General features: G+C 46.8%; 1 long non-coding RNA gene across 1 annotated transcript in view; it reads left to right on the plus strand.

The window, feature by feature from the left end:
- The first annotated feature begins 386 nt into the window (after positions 1–386).
- LOC133265562 (uncharacterized) overlaps positions 387–12,966 on the plus strand; it is a 377,264-nt gene continuing 364,684 nt past the window's right edge. The window contains exon 1 of the long non-coding RNA XR_009742019.1: positions 387–447. This is a non-coding gene — a long non-coding RNA (uncharacterized LOC133265562). The remainder of the gene's footprint in view (positions 448–12,966) is intronic.

Consider the following 12,966-nt stretch of genomic DNA (forward strand, 5'->3'; position numbering starts at 1 on the left):
ATAATCCAACCTAAAGCAATGACTACTCTGTTCATCCCTTTCTTTTCAGTCAGTTGGAGGCCCCATGCATGGACAAGGTGGGCTCATTCTGTCTCCCATCCAAGCCCAGCCAGAAGGAGCATCTTTCTTACAGAATCAGGTCCTACAAGTAACAAGCCGCACAGCACACATGGCTTAGCCCAAGGATCTCCCTCAACAATCTATTATAGCAAAGAGCTCTCACAATAGTCCTTGCAAGGTTGGCAAAGTAATAAAGCAAACTCTGCTTCCTATACAAGGATGCCAAGAAGTGAGGCTGGGACCTGCCCCCTTCAGTTACCCATAAAGCAGCATAAATGCTCCATGCCTGTCAGCGTTCAAGGCCAGGTTGGACAGAGCCTTGGGTGCCACGGTCTAGTGTGAGGTGTCCCTGCCCATGGCAGGGGGTTGGAACTGGATGATCTTAAGGTCCTTTCCATCCCTAACCAGTCTATGATTCTATGATAAAACCTCGCCTCCTCCCACCAAACCTCTCACAGCTCCCATCCAAAACCACGATGAGAGAAAACAAACCACATCCCTCCTGTTGATCCCAAACCTCCCGAGGCACGTGACTCCACCAAACACTCCTTGTTTTCAGCATGCCTCCCCTGTATAGGACTTCAGAGATTAAACGCCTACTTTAACCCCAGGGAGCCCTGTGCACAGCTCCTTGGGCTTGGGGACTATTAGAGCTGGAAATTGATTTTGTTGGCTCTGTAATTTTCTTGACCATATCCAGGTCAAGAAACCACTCCTATTCCTTCCCCCCCCCCCCGCCCCCCGGCCACTTATTATGAGCACATGGGGGAAGGGGGCAGTGGGAGGAATCTATTTTATCTGCTGACCACTTTTCACTTGTTTATCCTAGAAAATAGCAAACATATTCCCAGAAAACAGCATGACACTACCTGCCATCAGCACCGGGTTGGAGAGCTCTTTGTTCAGGAACTTTCCACAGCTGACAAAGACCAGCTTCTGCCGGTGAAGGAACCTGAACCAATACAGAATCATAGAATAGTCAGGGGTGGAAAGGACCTTAAGATCATCCAGTTCCAACCCCCCTGCCATAGGCAGGGACACCTCACACTAAACCATGGCACCCAAGGCTCTGTCCAATCTGGCCTTGAACACTGCCAGGGATGGAGCATTCACAACTGGGCAAGTCATTTCAGTGCCTCACCACCCTCACAGGAAAGAACTTCTTCCTTATATCCAATCTAAACTTCCCCTGTTTCAGTTTTAACTCATTACCCCTTGTGCTGTCACTACAGTCCCTAATGAAAAGTCCCTCCCCAGCATCCCTATAGGCCCCCTTCAGATACTGGAAGCTGCTATGAGGTCTCCACACAGCCTTCTCTTCTCCAGGCTGAACAGCCCCAACTTCCTCAGCCTGTCTTCATACAGGAGGTGCTCCAGCCCCTGATCCTCCTCGTGGCCTCCTCTGGGCTTGTTCCAACAGTTCCATGTCCTTTTTATGTTGAGGACACCAGAACTGCACACAATGCTCCAGGTGAGGTCTCACGAGAGCAAAATAGAGGGGCAGGATCGCCTCCTTCAACCTGCTGGTCACATTCCTTTTGATATAAAGATATATGATCTTATTCACAGTTACTATGACCAGTAACTCCTCACTGAACCATCTAAGTGTGCAATGCTAATGCAGTATTACACAGGAGCTACTTCCATCTATTGGTTCTCAATGCTCCCACCACAGTTTGGGATTATCAATGTATTGCCCTATGCTATTATTGTAAATAACAAATCAATGTATACTACAAAAACTACCATTAAAGAAGCAGAATTCACTCCTATCTCATCACTAGTGTCTACAATCAAGGCTGTGTTTTCTCTATGATAAATAAACCCCTCAGCTGTGTTGAGGGTAGACAGGTCACACCAGCTTAGAAAGTTCCAGATGTAAAGATGACTCTCAACAGCTCTCTTTGGACACTGCCAGTTTTATTCCTAAGGAAATAGAGGACCAAATGAGAGAAGATACAATCTATAAGCTGGTTAAATCTGGCTGCCTCTGTTCCCATTTATGTCCACCATCCTGATAGGTCTTTCCTACTTCTAGATGTCCTGGACAATAAATATTTACAGGAGGGTCTCTAGGGCATGGCAAAGCCTGACAGAAGGGTTACAGATCATCCCTCAGCCAGCAGCACCCCACAGAGGGATGGATCTAGTAGTGCACAGGATGTGCGAGGCAAGGGCAAATTCTCAGTGCCCAGGTCTGTTAAATCACGCCTCCTGTACTGATTGTTTTAGATGCCAGCACAAGGGCACATAAACCATGTGCCCACCATACCTTTCTGAAACTGGGCTCAGAAGGGAGGAGACAGAAGCAGCTGAGTCAAACCCACTTGAGAGAAAAACCCAAAGTCACCACGAAGGAACTATTCCAGCTGACAGAACCCCACCTCTTCTCAGATGTCTACAAAGAGCTCACAGACCAAACAGGATCCTGCAGCCTTCGCTGGGCAAGGTATTTAACAGGAACTCAATGTATGTGGTAGGATGGGGGAGAGAAGTGGAGCAAATACAACAATCCCCGTTAAAAGTCATTTGCACCATAGATAAGAAGCTGCAATAACTCAGCAGCGATCAAGGTGGAGTGGGAGAAATGCAGCAGCCAGGTCTGGGCTCCTTCCGCAGCCTATTCTGGAGTCACTGTGGGCTGTAAAGCAAATAGCAAGAAATGCAGCGTTATCCTTTCGGGTTCCATTTACACTGGGAATGGATGGGTTGGACCAGTGAGACAAACTTTGATAGGCAGATAGCCTGGCATTGCCTGTGTTATAAAAGCAGAGCCTGAGCGCGCAGGGAAAGCACTAGGAATATACTTCCCTGTGTTTGCTATGAAGAATAAGCAGTGGAAAAAGACCACTCTGCCTAACGAGCCCGCCTGCTCCATTCATCCCCTCCTCTCCCTACCGTCTCCACATCCTTCCACCTCCCCACCCGACCCCTCACAAATCCTCTAGCTGTCTCTCAAGCTCCTTCGCACACCCTGCTTCACTGCCCTCACTTGGCAGCCTCCCCGTTCACTGCACTCAGCAGCGAGCAGCTCTGCCTGTTCTCACGTTAGACGTAGCTTGTGGTGGGCACTTCACCTCCTCAAGCAGTGCACTCCCACCGACCCCAGCTCAGGAAGTCACTTGAGCATGACCAAGTGGAACCAGCTCCCGTCCCAGAAGGAACCCAGGAGGGAGGGAAGGGAAGCGGTGAGATTTCCATGGGGCACTTCACTTCTGTGGGTCAGTGCTGAGGCAGACACTCTCCAGCAGAGCTCCCGGCAGGACTGGGGCCCTGCCTTCCACAAATCTTCACGGTCAAAATGCTCCCAACTCTTTGTTTCAAGCCCCTCTCACACTTTGCCCTTTGCAGAGACGCGATCGCTTTCCTCTTTTTCCACCACCAAAGTTATGAGAAGCCTTCCCTTCTACCATGAGCCCACTCCTAAACTTAAACCCCACGCAGCCCACAGGGAAAACCCTTTGGAGGTGGCTATACTGTCCCTAGAAGAAACATATGACACTAAACACATCTCTGCCTATTTGGATGGAGCAGCAGAGATGTGATGCGTGCTCTTCGTCTGTAGAGATACCCCATTAACCTGTTTGCCTATTTTCCAGCAGCCATCCAACAGTCTGATCACCAGAAGGATTTTCCTATAATAACCTCTAAATCCTCTCCCACCTGCCTCCTGCTAAAGTACTCCCTGTCCATGCAGAGACACACACTCTCTCTGCCCACTCTTACTGCTGTAGTCATTTGGACAAATAGTCTTCAGCTACCTGCGAGATTAAAGGAATCAGTGCTCAAACCTCACTTTTATAATGAAACATAAATTGCCCCACAGCCCTCGGTATCTGAGTGACAGCCTGCGCATTACTGCTTTCCCAGCCAGGCACTGCCTCCTCAGCTGTAAAATGGGGCAATCGCACTTCTCCCATCTGAGTGACAGTGTTTGCAAACAGGCAAGAAACGACTCGAACAGCAGCCAAAAGGGAGTGCTCTATTTGCATGCAAATTCATGTAAAAAATTAATCCTCACGTGGTCCCAGGAACATGATGCATACAAATACATTACTGCAAGGCTAAGAAATTTAGCCGGAGAAATGCATCTACACTGATGGGGCGAGTGGGGGATGCCTGACAATGCACTTTCCTTTAACTGTTAACTCCTCGTCCGAAAGCTAATATAGAGCCTTAATTTTCCATTGGCGTTTTGGCTGCAAGAGAGCAGGGGACAAACAGGAATGGCAAAGGCAATCCATTTATTTCCCCCTCTCTTCATTCCTTGGGTCAGCTACTCCCTCCTCCCTGAATCAGTGCTAGACCTGCTTGAATAGCTTGAGAATGAACCTTCCACAAAGTGTGGATTTACTTTTACTAAATCCTCTAAGTATTAAAGCTCTTCACACCATTTGGTCTTGAAGTGATGCAAGAGCGAGGTGTGGACACCAGTGACAATAAAGAACCATCTGGCAAAGTGAACTCCAGGCAAACAATGACAAGCACAAGTGAAAAGAATTGCAAGGATTTCCACAAACATGTGAAATACTATAAACCGTGTGACTTAGCAGCTTCCTCCTCCTAGCAAGTAAATAAACATGTCTGCAGCAGGCTGTTTGGTGCTGTCTTTTATATGAGCTGAGAATACACAGAGACTAACCCCATTTGCATTCTGCCTTTAAAAAAATATATGCAGATTGGGGAGCAAAAAAGGGGGGGAAAAAGGCAAGAAAGAAAGAAAAAAAATAAGAACTAACCAGACTTCACTTTTTCTTGGTTCTTTACTGTCAGGGTGATGTACTGGAAGTCTTTATTTCTTTCAGCTTGGGCCCCTCAGTAGTTCATTCTCCTTCCAGCCTGTTCTCATGCCTTTCTTATCACCTGCTGAGGCCTTGATCATGGACAGAGCAGACAAGCAGCAGGGGACAATTAGAGAGGAGTTCAGACTTTGATCATTTGACCATATGTGAATACAACAGCTGACCACATGTTTTAAAAGACAACTAACTTAAAAGTATTAAAAAAAAAAAAAAAAAAGAAAAAGAAATCACAAAGCGGGCATAGATACTTAAATTTACATTTTAATTATCTGGCACAATGGCGCATTCAACTTTGCAGAATATGGAATTTGTGTCCTCAATGTACACATCTCCACATGGAAAACCAGCGTTTTTCCTGCTTCTCCAGAGCCTCAAGCAGCACAGACTCCCTAAAATAAATATTTGGATGATTTTAAAAGAAATAAGCCGGCATATCTATCTAGTAACCTGCAGTTCCTACTGACAGATGAATTCACAAGTAATTCCTGCCCTGCAGACAGCCCAATTGAAATGGAATAACCCAGTATTACTTTACAGCTAAAAATATCATGTATATAACAGCCCACAGACGCAGAGCCCTGCAGTAATTACATTGGTTTTTTCAGACCCTCTCTGCTCGCCTTTAAAACTTACTACACCAGGGTTTAATTGTTCAGCTTTGTAGGGACTCGGTTCTGGCTACATTTTCCTTTAAGAAAGGGGGGAAATAAATCTCCATTTGCACAGCCCTGTTACTTTGGTTAAATCTTTAAGTTATCAAAGCAGAACGGGTCCGGTTGTGAGCAGTTGAACTGCAACCGCCTGACCCCAAGGACTTGGAAAATATCCTTGTTGTATACAATAGAAGCTTTATCATCATTTGCGGAGATACCCCATCCACTTATCTTCTGCACCTTCCAGCTAATTAACATATTCATGAAATGGCTATTTACTCTCAAATAGGAGGATAATAGAAAAATAACACTAATTGTTTTGACGGCAGTTTGCTGAGGAGTTAGAGGCAACAAATGTTCCTTTTGTAGTTGGAGGAAGGCAGAAACGATCCTGCCCTCAAACACTTCTGACTTCCAGCTTCCCTTTCTCTCTGGATTTTGGACACCACCAAGGAAAAACTGTGGAATCAGTGAAAGGAGAAGGATCTACAAAAGGATAAATCATAGCTGCTTTTGTTTGGGTAATAATTGCTTGCACGTTTTTATTACAATGCAAACCACAGAGCCTAACAACATCGCAGAGAATGAGATGCAATGTGTTTTGCAAAGTACAGGCAGCACTGTGCCACATGCTAACTAAATAAAACAATGATATTTAATAGAGCATGAAGGGTGTGTACATTGTTTTTTAAGAGACTTACAACAAACAGGCTTTCAGAAAGCTATTTTTCACGTTTTTCTGGCTAGACTCTAAAATGTCTCCTTCTTGGCCCAAGTCTGCTCCTGATGAGGACAGAGGGGTGAATGCTGACAGCAGGGCATTGGGCTCAGCCTCTGCCTTACAGCAACAGCAATGACCCATCCATGTGAAGGATCAGAGCCTCCAGGGAGGAGGACACATGCTGGGCTCATCACTGCACCTCCTGTTCAACCTCAAAACACCATCAGCATCCTCAGTTCCACTTGGTGCAGCATCACTCGGTGCAGCATTGCACCCAGATGCCCATCAAGCGATGCCTTGAGGTGCCCTCAAGAGCAGCAAAGGCCACTCCAGCAAACAGCCACCTCTCACATGCTTTTATCTCCACTGGATGCCAGAGCCAACCTTCAGTCCACCTCGGACCCATCTTAGCCACAGCAACCCAGCCACGCAGGATGGAGACATGATGGCCATTACAATGGCATGTTGGATCTCCGTGCCCAGGATTTGGAGCCAGAAGAGTAGGAACACAGCATGCAGCTGGAAAAGGGGAGTAAGCTCAGAGAATCAAAGAGGAAACCTCTCTAAGCCTGGCAGCTTATCAAAAGGAAAACATAACCAGTGTGATGTTTGTCTGCAGCACACCAGGCCTCTTTACTCACAATATTACACAATATTAAAGCCAATCAAATATGTGTTATCAGCAAGCTGGGCACTTGGTTTTCAGCCTGAGGCTGGGAGGCGAGTGGCAGAGGGTTTCTGGGCTTTCCCAGGTTATTCTGGAAGGAATTTGGGTTTGGTTTATACCCAAAGTTCACCTCCTCAGCACCTCACAATGGCTCCAGCACTCCGAAGCTATTGTTCTCCCTCAGAATCTTCCTGCACCTAAGGCCTCTCCCCCATAAAATATGAATGCAGTATTAATTAAATATAGATGCAATTTCCTCCTCCCTTTTCTCCTTAGCTGCTATCAAGAACATTAGTGCAAGTGCCTAAGGAAATCCTTGCTAACAGAGAACATCTGCTGCACTAATTAGGCACCGTGGTCTATCAGCCAGGCATGGGCCCAGGAACCAGGCACCTGACTTCTCCCCTTGCAATTCCCACATTCCCAATGTGGCTCCAGCTCATCCTCACTCTCACTCAACTCCAAGCACAGGAGAAAACACCGCTGGCTTCGAAAGAATGGGATGGGATTACCACTGACCCCCGATGGGTTTTGATGCAGTTCCTTAAGCGCACCAAGCGTTGTCTCGATACTGAAGGCACTGCTCATTGTTCAGGTTTGAAAAGCACGTGGAGCTACGTTTGGCAGCACTGCTGTCTTTGGGAAATGGTAACAGAAAGTGATTGCCAAGGAATAGCATCGCTGTGTATGAGCTGCCAAAACTCCTGCCCCAGAGAGTCTGTTCAGAGAGCAAAACAAAGCGAACCCTGAGCTGGTGGTGGCTGCGTTTTGGACTGCTGGGCTCCATCCCCATCTTGGAGTCGTCAAGAAGAAGAGGGCAAATCCCTTCTAAGAGCTGCAGAATCAGTGAGCAAGAGGAAAGGATCCTGCCATTAAAAGATCTTTTGTTTTCACTGTCAAACTAAGGGGATTCCAACCTTCATCTCCATCATGGCTGGGCAACTTGGCAGAAGCTTTTACCTCTAAAATTGCATCACCGGGTCAAAAAAGATTCAAGATTGAAGAGGCCAGAACAGGGACAGTGCATGACTTGGACCTCAAATCCCACTGGCTACAAGACTTAGGTATGAGTAGGGAGACCTTCACGCCCAGATGTGATGCCATTTTTGGTACCATGCGTAAGCAGCCCTTTTCCATCACCACCACCACCACCTGCTCCCAGTTTAACCAATTACCATTTAAGGTCCTCCATCTGTACAATAGGAGCAATAGTACTTCCTGACCTCACAGGTATGCCTGTGTGTCTGCATGTGTGAAGATAAATATATTAAAGATTGGGAGGCATTGAGGTCCTGGGCCAATGGGAGCCATATAAGTGCCAAGGAAACTAAGACAAATGAGGGCCATATAAATAGATGGCTGGAGAGGCTGCATCCCTGAGGCTACAGGCAAGAAAGGGGCAGAGACTAATGCAGAACCGTGGGAAAGAGCCATTTGAAGTACCTAACAGAGCCGGGAGTGCCAAGGGAATGTGCAATAAAGCCCAGCTCCCTCACACTGGGAAAAGTGCTGACACCCCTGCCATCAGGAGCCAGCCCATGGAGGAAGAGGTGGGGTTGTCAAAATAAGCCTGGCTTTAGATCAACAGCTGGATAACGGAGCCCACTCACATGCAGGAGGCCTCCCATGGCTTCTGGAGGGATAATGAACTGCTGCACTGCAAGCAGCTCTTAGCATAGCTAGGTCCTGGGCTCACCTGGCGCTAACCCCTCCTCTTGCTGCACAGTTTGAGCAGGGAAGCAAGGGCTGGAGGTGTCCCCACTCAGCCCATGGGTGGCTCCAAGGCATAGGGGTAGCCCCCGAGAGCAGATTCATCCTCTACCTGCCCCTGCATCCCTGGCCTTGGGAGCCTTCAGCCTCCAGCTCTGTCAATCCTGCAGCAAAATGCACTTTCTAAAGTGTCATAAGTCATAAAGCACATCTCCCCCCTTCAGATCCACTGCCTCTTCTGCAGCTACTGAGGAGGAAAAAAGGCACCCGGGAGAAACCTGGCCCACAAAGGTTCACAGAAGACTGCACGCAGCGCCTTGCTGGCGAAGAAAGAAAAGAGAACAGAGGAAAGGTAGAGACTGTAAGAGGTGAGAGGGAAAAGCAGCAGCATCCTTTGAGAGCTCCCTGAGCTTTGCTGCCTGGCAAGCTCTGGGGATCTCTCGCAGCTTGCAAGAAGGCAGCAGCAGCGTTTTTCAGGGGGATAAAACAACAAGGAAGGGCCACGGATTCTAACCATCCGTCTGGTTATAAAGGAAATACGGCGGCGATTTTGCCACAGTGCAAAAGCAACTCCTGTGCCCCCAGCTGGCAATGCAAGGGGAGAGACCAACGGGATCTGCTCTCAATTACTTCACTTGTACACCAAGATGCTGTTAAAGCAGCATCCTTCTGCGCGTTATTATTGAGCAGGTTTATTAAGGCAGTACCCGGAGGCCCTCCCAAGCCCTCAATGATGTACAAACATGCAGATAGGCTCACCCCTGAAGGTATTTCAAGGCAAACCACAGGGCACAGAGAGGGAGAGGGAACTGGCAGAGGGCTGTCTGGGGCAGCTGAGAGCAGAGTCACACAGATGAATAAAGGATGTGGAGATGCATTTTAGTGACAGACCGCTGGCTGAATTAGCTTATCAAAGCCTCGCTTCATGCACACCTACATGGGAACCAAACTGTGATAAGAGCTCCCCAGTCTAGCAAAGGCCTAACAGAAACTGAAGTTAAACACAGCCCGACTAGGCTGGAAGTCAGTCATTCAGCACAGATAACAGAGACGCAGATACATCACTACAGGTTTTCAATGAAGGCAAAGCAAATTGTTTAGAAAAGAACCCCCCTTCCAATAAATTAATTCCTTTTGGGACAATCCTAGTGCCTGGTTTGGAGGGGGGATCACAAGAGAATTAAACACAACTTTCTCTGCATCCCAGGGATTAACCAAACTGAAAACTGTTTAATAGCAGAGTAAAAGGTAGTATAAAGAGTACTAGAATGAAGCTACAATACATATTTGCTCCTGTTTATTTCACAGGGAGAAGGATGAGATTTGTGTTTCTCTCCAGGGGGTTAAACTGCTTTAAGGTAAAAATGAAGTTCCTCACGTATTCCAACAAGCAGATTGGAATGTACACAGATCGAGGTTTTGCCTGGGGCTCAGGAAACTTCCCAGCTCTAAAAGTCTTCAGTTGAAACATTCCCTCCACTCTCCCAAGAAAAGGAGAGAGAGAGATCTGAACTCACTGAAATTGATACAGATTCAAAACGGAGGAAGCTTCTTTAGGAGCATTCATCTTCCCTTTTGCTTTCCTCAAAGAGACTGATGCTGCAAAGCCAAAATTCCCACACATCCAAAGAGGCTAATGGGAAAGTTTAGGAATCAGATAACCCAGACAGTTTCGGCCTGCCTGATGCTGAAGCAGAAGAAAGCACAGTAGCAAAATCCAGCAGCTCCTCATACCTTAGAAAACATAATAAATCAAGTATTTCACCAAAATAAATAATAGTATACACAGTTACATAATAAAATAATAAAATATATATTTCCTGAAGCCTCAAGAGACATTTATTCTGTTAAAACAGTGGTGCCTTCACTGGCTAGGGAAAGCACTGAGGTTTTACAAAGAGGCAGGAGAAAGGACTGCCAGCTAGAAAGGAGGTCTTTGACAAACAAACCACTCCAAGGCAGCTATTGGAAGGGCATTAGGGATTTAAGAGAGAAAGATGCTGTGTGCCACCCTCTTGGAGCTGGTCTTCCCTTATTCGTGTTGAAAGGAAGAGGCCAGTGCACTGGGAGGCAGTACCCCCCAGATCCAGAGCTGCCATTCCTGCTCTGCACAGTATTAATAAAACCCATCTTTACTTCCTTGAATGTAAAACAGGGATAATAGCACAGCACAGCAGAGCCTGTCGTGAGGACCACTGCACTGCACCTTTCTGCTTCCTGCTCAGTGAGAAGGACCACAGGAAAAAACAGCTCTTGCCCTCTTGTTGTAGTGGGATGCGATTCAGTAGCTCTCGTAAGTTTTAGTTCAGTTTTCCTCTCCCCTCAAGACCAGCAAGTGTTCCCATCCCTCAGTCACTCAGGAAAGCATCCCCACCACTGGCTGCACCCTCCATACAACACACATACCAAAGGCAAGCAAAGGACCCTGGCACATGAGAACTGCATCCTTACACAGCCACACTGAGTCAAGGGCTGGTCCAGCTAATTCAGCTGGTCCCTGATCAAGCCATGGACTTACACAGAGCTCATTTCCCTTTGTTTGCCCTCCCAGGCCCAACAGCAGCATACAATGGAAGGGCACATCCCCAACAGGGTCAAGTGAGCCAGGACAATAAGGAGAACGAGATGCACACAGATCTCCCCTTTGTGGTGTTACTCTTGATTATTCAAGCATCTACAGATACAGAAAGAGGAGTGTAAATCTGAGGAGAAATCAAAACTTGGCTCTTTTCCCTATGTTTGCACTTAAGAATGTAAAACCCAGACTCTTGATATTTGTTCTTTGCTGATTTCCTATTTTAGAGACCCAGACTAAAAGTATGGCTAATAGGAGCTGTCAGACTTCCACCATCACATCTTCTCTAGCTCCGCGGAGCTTCACACACTGCCAAGGAGCTTCTGGCATTGTCCAAAGGAGAAAACAAGGCAGGAGGTGAGGAACTCAGCTGAATCAGTGGGAACTGAGAGATCCCACTCCTTATCTCCAGGTCCCAGAGCCAGAGTCACATCGCCCCGAGCCAGAGACTCACTGCCAGCAGCTGTGAGAGGCTCTCTGTGGCCCAACCACCACTAGAGGAGGGCAGAGTGCCACAAAGGGAAGGGGTGCGATGCTTCCCAAAGTATCAGGAGACAAATTACAGCCTAAAGGATCATAACCAGACTTTGCACTCTCTTCTTACCTTTCACGTTTTCATAACCGAGACATCTCCTCAGTCTCACTGAGATTCAAGACTAGTTGGGGATGGGAACAACCCAAGAGATCTCCAAAGCTTACTTAAAACCCAGAGGATGCCAAACCAAATCACTTCTAACCAATAGTCAGCACTAATGGCACCAAATCACAATGTTTCAGAGAAGCTCAGCTGCAGAAATCAAGAGGGTGCAGGACAGGCAGTTACCTATTTGCTTTTTGAAACAAAAGCTGAAAGTTTCTATAATCCTCGTAGAAAATCATCAAAACATGAGCTGAACACCAAATTAAAGTTGGCAAATGAAGACAGAGCTGCCTTCAAAAGGACCCAGTTTCAACATGAAAGAAAACCTTCCTGGTTTTAAAACCATCTGATTATTTTGGGTGGACCCAATTGCTCATTTTCAAGGGTACAGGACTTGTACCCTTTTGTGAGTAAGGCTCTGACATTGTGGCAAAGCTCTGACACTGTCAGAAGAGAGCAAAAAGCTATCATTCTGAAAGACAGCAAGACTGCAGACCTCAGCCTATTTCAGACTGCAGCTGCAGGTTCACCTTGCTTACTTCTGAAACATCTTCTTTACCTCTCAAGTCTTCTTACAGCCTTAAAAAAGAGCAGAATGGTTGCTAAAGGCTCCAAGCCTACCTCACTGAAGAGTAATTTGACTGCATTCCACTTCATATGGTAACATGCTGGAATTTATGCTCCTATCCATCTCCTATCCACGCTTTAAGCATGTTAAAATCCAAGATCCCATCGCCCTGCAAGGCTCAAAGACACAAGACTCATCATGATGCATTGCTGCAGTGTGGAGCACTTCCCTGAGGACAGCTGATGGTTTCATTCTCCACAGGAGATGCTTGGGTGGAGTTCTTGAATAAGGGCCACTCCAGCCACTCAAGAAGCACATCACAAAACCAGCTAGTCCTAGAGCTCTGTTACAACCCCCAGAAAGGGAAAATTCCCATGTTAATGCCTTAAGAATTCAGCCAGAGAGAATGGGAGAACCTGTGTTATTAGGTAACTGTCAACAGCATGAGTAGGCACTTTGCTTTATGCCAACTACAAGTCTAATTATTTATGTCGATATGCACAGACGCACACACATAAAGCATACATGTATATTTAGGGAGAACAGCTTCTCCTTCTCGGCATTTCTATT

The sequence above is a fragment of the Pezoporus flaviventris genome, unplaced genomic scaffold (assembly GCF_033815535.1).
Source record: "Pezoporus flaviventris isolate CSIRO_AGI_PZ_B2104156 unplaced genomic scaffold, CSIRO_AGI_Pfla_v1 ptg000005l, whole genome shotgun sequence".
Taxonomy (NCBI): domain Eukaryota; kingdom Metazoa; phylum Chordata; class Aves; order Psittaciformes; family Psittacidae; genus Pezoporus; species Pezoporus flaviventris.